The sequence below is a fragment of the Chinchilla lanigera genome, unplaced genomic scaffold (genome assembly GCF_000276665.1).
Source record: "Chinchilla lanigera isolate Chin_1 unplaced genomic scaffold, ChiLan1.0 scaffold00106, whole genome shotgun sequence".
Taxonomy (NCBI): Eukaryota; Metazoa; Chordata; class Mammalia; order Rodentia; family Chinchillidae; genus Chinchilla; species Chinchilla lanigera.
Genome location: NW_004955507.1, coordinates 2,264,525 through 2,275,740, shown reverse-complemented (window position 1 = coordinate 2,275,740; position 11,216 = coordinate 2,264,525). Strand labels below are relative to the sequence as shown.

The window sequence follows — 11,216 nt, the reverse complement described above, 5'->3', positions numbered from 1 at the left end:
CCCGGTGCACGGCGGCTGCCTTACCCGGAACCGCGGCCGTCACAGCCACAGCCCCGCCGGCGCGCGCGGTGTGCCGGCCCCACTCATGCTGCGGACCGCGGGTTGCAAAGCACTGGCCTCAGCTGCAGCCCTGCGCCGGGGCGCCCGCGCCGCCCATTGTTAAAGAACCGGCAGGCGGCTCCGCGTACAAAGCCAGCGCGGGGGCACTTGCGGCCCCGCGCTGCCAATCTCGTCTCGCGATACAGCGGGGTCGCCCCGAGCCGTCCAATCGGCGGCCAGGTCGCGCCCAGGTTCGGCGCCCAGAGCAGTGTACCAGGCGGCGCGGTGGGACCTCGCGCTGCAGCCCGGGGGACCCCGTCACCACCTACCGCTAAGCTGGCCTGTGGGTGGGCGCGGGCTGGAAGCGGGCGCGTGTTGCAAGGGCGCGCCAGAGGAACTTTAAAAGTGGATCTCTAGGTTGCCAATCTGGTTGGTCCGCTCACCTGCTGAGAACCTTGGAAGGCTCCGTGGTGCCGGCGGGGAAAGTTCTGACGCCTTGGCTTGGCGAATAAAACCCTCACTGCACGATTAGGTCTGCCTTATCGCACATTGCAGCAACCCCATCCGTTCTAGGCGCTGTTCCGTGGAATCATCAAGACCTCCAACTGTGCTTTAGCTGATTTGCAAGCCCTGAGGCGCTTTCTCTGTGAAATTCTGCTCCAAATTCCACCTCAAAATCCATTCCTCTTCTAGAAACCCAATTAATTCCCATTTCCGTTGCTTTAGTGATTCCCAAGAGCTCTGACTGAAGGGAATTAGTAACCTAGCTTGTCAAATCTATAGTGGAGGTTAATTAACAATCTGTGGCAATAAATCAGAAAACTACAAAACTGTGGAAGCGCTCCACCATTAATTATGGTGGTGTTAAAGCTGAAATGTGATGAGCAGAAACCTAGTCAATATTATTTTAACATGTTTGGTGGACTATCACAAAAAAAGTAGATGGTCGGCCTAGGACAGAGGTCCCCACTTTTTGAAACTGTTGATCACCTTCTTTATTAAAAAATAAATCATGGAACCCCACTCGCTTTACTTTGAGTTCTTTGTCCAAAAAGAGGTAGGATGGTAAAGGGCTACCACAAAGTGATGAAATCCTGTTATGTGAATCAGAATGCCAGCAGACGTGAACATGAGCCATGGCTCATCTGTTAATAATGCATATGCTCAAAAGACCCAGTCTACAGGAACCAATGACAAGAAAAGGTAAATTTAGAAGCAGTAGTTGACAGAACCCCAATATCCAAAGAAAGGCTGCCTGGCCTATCTCAGATACAGGGTTTCCCTAGAAAGAAGATGGAGGTATTAGGCTAAGAGCTCCAGAGCGTTTAAATAGTATCTGCTCTTCAGTTTCCAATTCATGATTATTAAGCAACTTCATGACACTAATTTGGCTTCAAGTTACTTAGGGCCTCCTGAAGAAACCTTTCAGAAAAATAGGTCACAGATAATAATCATCAGTGTAATAATTAGGTTGTCCTAGTGGTTTCTACTTTGAAGATGTTCACTGAGAGATATTTGCTCAGAAATTACCCTTATGGTATATTCTGAATTTGCCTCATATGAAAACTTTAGCCAGGTATGGTGACAAATACCTTAAATACCAGTGCTTGGAGATTGAGGCAAGAAGATCACATGTTTGAACCTAGCCTGGACAATTTAACAGCTCTGTGAGGCGCTATTTCGAAATTTAAAAAATTTAAAAAGGGCTGGAATTTGAAGGCCCTGAATTCAATTTCCACCCCCGTACAGACCAAAAACAACAACAAAACTCTTCAGTGTTCATTTCTTTTATAGGTTAATGTCTTTGTGTCCTAATGTGTCTTAAATGACACATCCTTAAATGTGCAAATTTCAGGTTGATTATGATTTGTTAGTGCATTTAGCACAAATTGAACACAAGGGATTAACTTAATTCCTAAATAAAATAAAGGTTTTTTTTATAGAGTTTTATTAGGAAGACAGAAATAAATGAACAACAAAAAGCATGTGCACAAAGTGACAAGTGCTGTGAAGAAAAACAAACAGGAAAAGGCCAGAAAGTGATTTTGGGTGGCTATTGTTTTATAATAAGGTGAGGCATGCAAAGTAGGGAGGGAAGTAAGGGAGCATGCATTTCAGGCAGAGGAAATTGCAAATGCACAGATTCTAAGCAGAAAGCATGTTTAGAATGAAAATGGAGGCCAATTTATATGAGTGAAAAGGAGATACGAAAGACATTCCAAATTTAAGAAGCAATGATTAGCAAAAGCATAAAAGGATAAAAGTGAAAAAGGTAGAAATCTGCATAAAGAGCAGAGAATGACAACCACAGTGCCTAAGGTGCCACATAGCTAACTTACAAGTGGGTCTGACAAGAGGCGAGGATAGGCCCACATTCTCTAGAGAGCTCTTGTAACTCACTGAACTTTAGACAGTGGAAAGCCACTGATTTTAAATTAAAAATTTTAAAGTGGATGCATGCAAAAGGCAAAACATTCAAACAACAGAGAAATCTATACAATGACTAGCAAAGGGGCTGGGGATTTAGCTCAGTGGCAAAAGTGCCTGCCTGGCAAGCGCAAGGTCGTGAGTTTGATTCCTGATACTGGAAGAAAAACAATGACTAGCAAATCTCCCTCACTTGCCTGATCCTAGTTTTTCCCACAGGCACCACTATTGCTTTTCTGTTGTACCCTTTCAGAGATATCCGGGTCCTACTAATCATGCATGTATATAAAAACCTACTACCCCATTTTAGGCACAAATGGTAGCAAGTTATACACTCTGTTGTGTACCTTGTTTTCCCCTACAAAAATATTCTGGTAACTATTCCATAAAAGCACATCCAGTATTCCTTCCAATGACCACATTACTTTCTACTGGAGGCAAATGGGCTCCAAACCCCTGGGGTCTGGTTCTTGATTTGTTGTGATCTGTACTACTCAACTCACTGCAACTATTCATATCTATCACTATAACATACTTGCTTAAAGTATATCATCTCTCACATGGACGTGTACAATAGGTTCTTAGTTGGTTTTATTGGCAATCTTCCAGTACTTCTATAAAATATTTGATGCCTAGAAGCTAGAGCGGTCATAAAAAGGTGAATCAAATCTGTTATGAGCTTGATATGAAGAGTTTGTAGATCACATTTTCAAACCATTTTAGAATGATGTAGAATGTTAAGGATACTTGTAAGGTATTTTCAAAATTAGGTGCCAGAATATGTAGATATTTATAATCTGTAGTTTACCAGAAGGTATTCCAAAACTGAACATGGAACATAAGTACCTATTTCGGGATAAGAAAGATATATTTTTGTGTGTCCACTTCACTGGCCCACTGAATGGCTGAATATTTAGTCAAATGTTATCCTGGTTATATCTGTGAGGGAGATTTTAGATAAGATTAACATATGAATTGGTAGACTGAAATAAAGGAGATTGCCCTTTTTAACTTGGGCGGTCCTCATCAGTTAAAAGCCTGAACAGAATTAAAAAATTGAATATCCCTCAAAAGAGGGAATTCCTTTTGTTTAACTTCTTTGAGCTGGAATATTGTCTTTTCTGGCCTTCAGACTCACTAACAACCTATAAAGAAATGAACCTACTGAAACGTAGGTTTTTTGCCTTTGAGTCTGCTGGCTTTCCGACTGGAACAACCTGTGGCCTCTCATGCTCTCTAGCAGATTTTGATACTTCTCAGCTTCCATGATCATAAGCTAATTTTTATATCTGCATCTCTACACTTGTATTGCACACATATACACATACACACATTCTATTAATTCTGTATCTATGAGGAAAACTTACAATGATTAAGCAAATCTTACCCCGTCTCGCCCCCCAAATGCAGTTGTAAAACAGTCTTGGACAGGCTGCATGGAGTTCCTATTTGAAGACAATGAGAAGTAAATAGTAGCAGGTGATTGGGGAAAACTATGATTTAAAGTATTACTAAATTTAAGTTTACCCATTCTTCTAGCATCTCCAGCTTGGACTCAGGCAGTCCAAAATCCAGAAATGTCCACTAGGATGATGGCAGACTGCATGTGGGAGTTTACTTCGGTGATAATGGAAATTAAAACTGAAGCAAAAAACCTGGGTTTACAGGCAAAAGCTTTGAGAAGGAGAGAAATGTGGGACTTCAGCATGAGGAGAAGAAAAGTTGAACATCATGCAACTCTGATGAAGAAGATTAGCCTGCAAAGGAAACAAAGGAAAAGGACAAGTTTATATGGAGTTTATGAGGTGTGCTAGGGTCTAATTGATCATTTGGTTCTGGTTTTGCAACGTGACTCTGGAGAAATCTTCATCACCTGAGAGGGCAATTTGATTCCTACGAGGTGATTGCTCTCCTTTGGTAGAAGGTAGCCTTAGTTCTGTGAAGGATGTGTGGAAATCCAAGGCAACTACAAGTTTAGGGCAGTGACTGGAGACTTTGAGGTGTCCATTCTACATGGTTTAGGGCAGATATTACAAAAATTGGCAGTTGAATATCAACGCAAATCTCTTATCTTGGTGTCCTCAGTTTTGAAGGAGGACAAAATAGGTTAGGTGAACTTGAGGCATTGATTATCAGGTTTAGACTGATACTCCTTAAGTGATTAACATGCCTACATGGAGAGCTAAGAAGGAATCTGATTGAAAGTTTTAAGGTTGAAAAGGAGATATAACATGAAGGCAGAGATGCCTTTATGGTTTAGATCTAAAATGACTCCCCAAAAGTGTTTGAAAGGTGATTGCATCATGAGGGGTATATACTCATCAGTGTGGATTAGTCTCCTGATGAATTCATAGCTGACTTGCTGTTAAGAGATGGAACCTGGTTAAAGGTACATCACTGGGGCATGACCTGGAAAAGTGTATTCTTATTTTTGTCCCCAGCTCCTGCCTTCTCTTTTTGCTTCCTGGATGCCATGGGATGAGCAGCGTTCCTCTGCCATACCCTTCCACTGTGTGTTCCTGCCTTAGAGCCAGCTCATTTTGGACTGAACCCACTGGAAAATGCAAGCCAAATAAACTTTTCCTTTAAATTGTGGGTGTTGGGCCTTTTGTCCTAGTGACAAGAAAGTGACTAATACCAGAGAAGTGGGGTCATTGATGTGACTGTATTTGACCATGTGGTTTCAAAGCTTTTGGAATTGGTTTGAGGGAAGAGTTTGGAATGATTTAGAAAAGGCTTTGACTGCTATAAGTAAAGGATTGATGAGAGATTCTGGTCAGAGCTCAGAAGACCAGAGTGGGGATAAGAACCTGGACAGTAAAGGCCACACTCAGGAGGTTTCAGTTGGGAACAAGGATTCCATTGGCAGTTGGGCCAGAGACCATATGTATCATAGGCTGGCAGATAAATTGTCTTAAATTCATCCATGTCCTGACTTTGCAGGAGACTGAGATTGAGGGCAGTGAACTAATTGATCTAGTGGAAGAAATTTCAAGGCAACCCAACACTCAGGTTGTGGCATGGATTCAGCTGTTGCTTTTATTCAGATTAACTAGGTGAGAACTAGGAGCAAAAGACAGAGCCAAAAGATATAAAATATTTCCAGTTTTGCCAGGAAGGAAATGCCTATAAAATTAGGGCAAAGACAGCATCGTTACTGAAAAGATTAACATTAAAAAGAAACCAAGTAATCTCATCAGGCTAATAGAAAAGATGGCTTGAAGACATCTCAGGAATCAGCAAAACCCCATCTATTACAGGCTCAGAAGTGGAAAAGTGTAAACCTTTTACTGTGGTACCTCAGTTCATACATTTGATTCTTTCCATGATTCTGGTCACAAACCGAGCTGGATGAGAATCCAATCAAATTCAGTGGTTAGGTTCATGTTGACCTTATGGGGAAATTTGATTCAGTTCTTAACCAGTTTGGTTTGTGACCAGAATTGTGGAGACAATTGAGTTTATGAACTGAGGTACACTATATTTGGGAAAAGAGTCCTTAGGCCCCCTGCTGTAGAAGGGCCACCTATGCAATTGGTTCTTTGGGATTCATTTCACTGTGCTCAGCTATTCAGGCACTCAGAGGTTGCTGCAGCATTGGTACAAGAAGACCTGGCTACTTCTCCCACTGGTGGTAGACTTTGCCATACTCCACCTGGTATTGGTTTCTCAGGCACACAAAATATAAAAGTTATGGGGTTATGGAGGTATCCACCCAGATTTTAGAAGAAGGCCTGGGAGATAGGCAGTATGATCCTGAGAAGGCAGTGAGAGTGAGGATGAAAGTGTAGTGGAGATCCCAGGAAGTTGGAGATGCCAAGAACATGGAACATCTGATGAGGAAAACCACAATCAATGAGTGGAGTCCACACAAGAGACAGACCATGTGGGCTGCACCAGCAATCCCATAGTGGCAGGGCTGCCCAAGCAGCCCTGGAGCTTTGGAGCTTATATCTTATCACAATCTGTCCAGGGTACTAGACATGGTGCTTCAGAATTTAATGTTCTCCTTGTTAGGTTTCGGTCATGCTTTGGACCCATTCTTTTCTATTCCTCTAGTTTATCCTTATGGAATGGGACTGTTTACCCTTTATCATTGTATGTTAGAAGTATTTAACTTTTGTTTTGATTTTTGTACAGACTTACAGCTAAATATTTGCCTTGAGTGTCAGAGGAGACTTTGGACGTGGAATTTTCAGGACTTTGACAACTCTTGGAGATGGACCAAATGCATTTTACATAATGAGATAAACAAAGGCCTTTAAGGGGCCAGGAGGAAACATTATTGTTTAGTTCTAAAATGTTCCCCCAAAGTCTTATGTTTTTGGATGGTGACTGGATCATGAGGACACTGTACCCATCAGTGTCATAACTGACATTGTTAGGAGGTGTAGCATGTTTGAAGGTGGGTTACTGGGCATGATTTAGAAAAGTGTATTCTTGCCCTAGTTCTCCCTTTTCTCTCCGCTTTTTGGCTGCCATAGAATGAGCAGCTTTTTTATCATCACACCCTTCCACCAGATGTTTCTGACTTGGAGGCAGTTGGCTTTGCACTGAACCCACTGGAAACTGCAAGCTAAATAAACCTTTCCTTTTTGGAGTTACAGGTGTTGTGTATTTTGTCTGAGCAGTGGAAAGTGACTAGTACAGATATAAAACTTAGTTCTGTTTTTAGTTACCCATGGGGTAACTGTAGATCCAAGAGTCACTTTTTAAAAGCAAGAGCAGCTTTTAATTCCTTGTCTCAGAAGAAAACAAATCAGTTAATGAGTATAGCCTAAGGGCCCAGAAGGTTTCTTTTTTTTTTTTCCCCCTTTGTCCTTCTGTGACAATCTCCAAGTTTTATTTTCTCATCTAATTTATTCTTGGATATGCTATGGCAAAGATATCCTAGCTTTAATGATGCACCTGGTTCTTGAGGTTGATCAGGCTGTGAGAGTGAGAGGATAGGAAAGAACAAATATTTTTTAACAGTTTTAGGCCTTTAATTAAAGCCCAAGAGTGCATCTGTCCTTTGTCCCCATGATTATTTCTCCCTGTTTCAAGGGAAAAAAGAGGATAGCAGGAAAACTTATTTGGTCATGAGGATCTGGAAAACAGTCTCCTGATGCTCAGGAAGTATGAGGAAATACCTGTCTGGCTGCCTTGCTCTTGAGTCCCCTCCCCTTCCCTCTCTTTCCATCCCCTCTCCTCTCTTCTCCTTTCTCTGCTTTTCTAGCCCATGGTCAACCCTGTAGTAGAAATAATGGTATTAGCACAACAGCGATAATAGGAGTGTACTGGTGCCTAAAAAACAAAGAAGGCAGCTTCCTATCTGATCAGAGCGGTTATAGTTGCATTTTCCTCCTTTTCACTCTTGATGTAGGTATAATAATGGCAAATGCGTGGCACAGAGTTATAGCTGAAGTTCTCAGCTGATGGCTGGAGAACCAAAACAGTGAGGCCAGCAAACTGAAAACCACCGGGAGATTGTAAAGAGGGAAAAGGAGCTTTGGAAACTAATCTCATGAAGTTTTTAAAACAGATGAGCTTGACTTTTAGTTGTGCCTACACAGGTCCACTCTGAAAAGACCAAAAACTTTGAGAACTGCCCAGATCTCAGGCTGGCTACTGTATTAGTCCATTATTCATTACTAAATGAAATACCTCTCCCAGGCTTCTTATAAATAGAAGTTTATTTAGCTTGCAGTTTTGAAGGTTCAAAGTCCAAGATTGGGCAACCCAAATGGTTTGGCTTCTGATGAGAGTAATGGGTGGCAGTATATCATGGTGGAAGCACATGTAGGGGGAAAATGGTGGTTACTCAAACTAGAACAGAGAGAAAGTGACCAAGGTCCGAGCTACCCCTTCAAGGATATCCTCTGCAACCTAAGGACCTCTAATGAGGTCCAACTCTTAAAGGTCCATAGTACCTCCCAATAGCACCACCTTGGAGACCAAGCCTTTATTTAATAGGGGTCTGTGGAAGACATGCAACATTTAAAGTGATAGTAGCCACTACACAGCACACATTTGATAGAACTGAGTAGCACTAAATACTTTGAAAATGGAACTGACATTGAAACTACAACCCACAGATTAGTCAGAACTTCTAGGCTGAACCCAAGTATATTGATTCTTGGTTACAACAAAAAATGTTTTTCATAATATTTATAAAAGATAGATTTCCTAGGAAAGGAGAACAAAAGAAAATTTGCTGCTAGCAAACCTGCTCCTTATATTCAAGTTGTCTAGTTTATGATCCAAAGTTACTCTGAATATGGATAAAAATAACAAATCTCAACTCTCATAGGAAGACAACATACACTAACATAAGATGACAAAGAATTACCTGATGAGAGTTTAAAAGTTATTACAGCAATGCTTCAAGAAAAGCAAACTTTCAGGAAATGAGTGGGAAAAAAATTTCAGAAAAAAAACAATATATAAAGGAGAATCATATGTAGATTTTACAGCTGAAATAGAAAACCCCCCAAAAATTTAAAAATCACTGGATGGGCTCAGTAGTAGAATGAAGATGACTGAGTAAATATTAAACTTGAAAATATATGAAGAGAAATAAAACTATCTGGAAAAAAGAAATAAATGAATAGAGATTTGGGGAATAACATCTAATAGTCTAATGTTTGTCTTCTTGGAATCTTTGAACAAAAGATGAAAGAGTATGATGGCATAGAAAAATATTTGGGAAAATAATAGCTGAAAATTCCAATTTAGGAAAACAGATATAGATTCAAGAAGTTTAAATTATGCTAATGAGGATAAGCCCAAAGGAATCCCTGTCCACACACATCATAATAAAACTTTTAAAAATTAGAGGAAAAGAAAAATTCTTGAGAAGAACCAGAAAGACACAAAATATTATTTACAGGGTAGAACAATGAAAGATTCAAAGGATGGCAGATTTCTCATTAGAAACCAAGGAGACCAGAGAGAAGTGGAACAAAATTTTCTGCATTGAAAGAAAAGATCTGTCTCGTAGAAATCCATACCCTGCAAAAATATTATTCAGAAATGAAGTAGAAGTAAAGACATTCACAGATGAAGGACAATGAAAGAGAATTTTCTGCCAGCAAACTTGCTCAGAAAGAACTGTTAAAGAATACTTTTTGAGCAGAAGGAAAACGATACTTGAAGGAAACTAGCATATCAGGAATGAAGGAAGAACAAAATGGTAAATATCAGTAAATATTACTCTCTCCTTGAGTCCTTTAAAATATATTTGATGGCTGAAAGCAAATATATTAACATTGTCTTCTTATGTTTTCAGTGTACATTACAGCGGATACAATGTGTGACAACTACACTATAAAGGCAGAACGGCAAAGGAGTCTATCTGCGGTAATATTTCTACATTTCCACTTGAAGTGGCAGAAGTGGCACTATACACGCTAATGCATGTCTGTGGTCCTAGCTACTCAGGGCTCTGACTTCAAGGCCAGCCTGGGCAACACAGCAAGACCTGTCTCCAAAAAACAAATTTCGTGTAGACTGTATGTATAACATAATTAAAAAGAAATTTTAATTCAGCTGTTAGCTACAGTCCATCTGTTCAGCCTATCTTGGGGCCCCAGTCACTGTACATTCGCAGCAGTCATTAGCCCCCTACCCAGCCAATTCTTGCAGCAGTCCTTTGGTCAGTCTCCTGGCAGTCTGCATTTATATGAAAATACACAATAGTAGCCATGTGCTAGTAACAACCTTTGTTATATAAGTAATTTACACCAACATGCAGTGCCCTTGGCTACAAAAGTTATTTACATTGGATTATTAGGAGGTGGTGTTGCGTAGAGTTCTGTTGATACAGAACCCACTGCCTCCTGCATGCCCTACCCTTCACAGCCTGAACCAAAGTACTGCCAGCTTGCACTTTTGTGGTGCTCTACAGTAGAGCACCAGCAAGAAATATCCCCTCCCAATGTAAGCATTCAGTGACCCACATGCTGCAACTGAGGCCTACCTGACAACACATTTCAGTTATGAACATCAGCAGATTAATTCACCCTTAAGTATGGAGACCCATAATCCAGTCACCTCTTGGGAGTCTCTTAACCTAGTCAATTTGATAATTAAACTTAACTGGAACATGCACTGAACAAATGAGCTTCAAAATACATGAAGCAAACACAGACATTCCATTATTGAGAGAGGAATGTTGAAATTTCCAACTTTAATTATGAGCTTATTTCTGGAATACTTGAATAAACTATAAGAAATACAGTAACATTCACAACCAGGGTTACTTCATGTTACACAACTCCAGGAGTCCTTGCCCATAAACTTTGTGTTGCATGTTGCATAAGCTGCTCCAAATGTACATAATGGTTTTGATCACATAGAATGCTGTGCAGCCCATGAAATTAGTTCACTTGGGTGAGTTTTACTACTTTTGAAGGATAAAAGCAATATATAGAACATGATCTCATGCATACATGTGCATGTATATGTATGTAAGTATTCTCATATGAGTATTTGAGAATGCTGGTTAGTGAAGGGATGAAAGAAGTGAAATAAATGTGGGTGGAAGAGGGGAGAACAGTGGCACAGGGATGGAAGCAAAAAAGAAAAGAAAAACCTGCTTTTTAAAAATACATACACAAAAAATACAATCACCTTTTTCTACTGTTGGGGGGAGTGTAGACTTGTGCAACCACTGTGGAAATCAGTGTGGAGATTCCTCAAAAAACTAGGGTCCCATTTGCCCCAACTATTCCCCTTCAGGGTATTTTCCTGAAGAGTTAAAAACATTA

At 40.6% G+C, this 11,216-nt stretch overlaps 1 protein-coding gene across 2 annotated transcripts in view; it reads right to left on the bottom strand.

Annotated features, from left to right (window-relative positions):
- Positions 1-1,046, bottom strand: part of Ccnj (cyclin J) — an 18,943-nt gene extending 17,897 nt beyond the window's left edge. For both annotated transcript variants that reach the window (XM_005407563.2, XM_005407565.2), the window contains exon 1: positions 25-1,046. The gene's annotated coding sequence lies outside the window, so the exon portion shown is untranslated. The remainder of the gene's footprint in view (positions 1-24) is intronic.
- Positions 1,047-11,216: the final 10,170 nt, after the last annotated feature.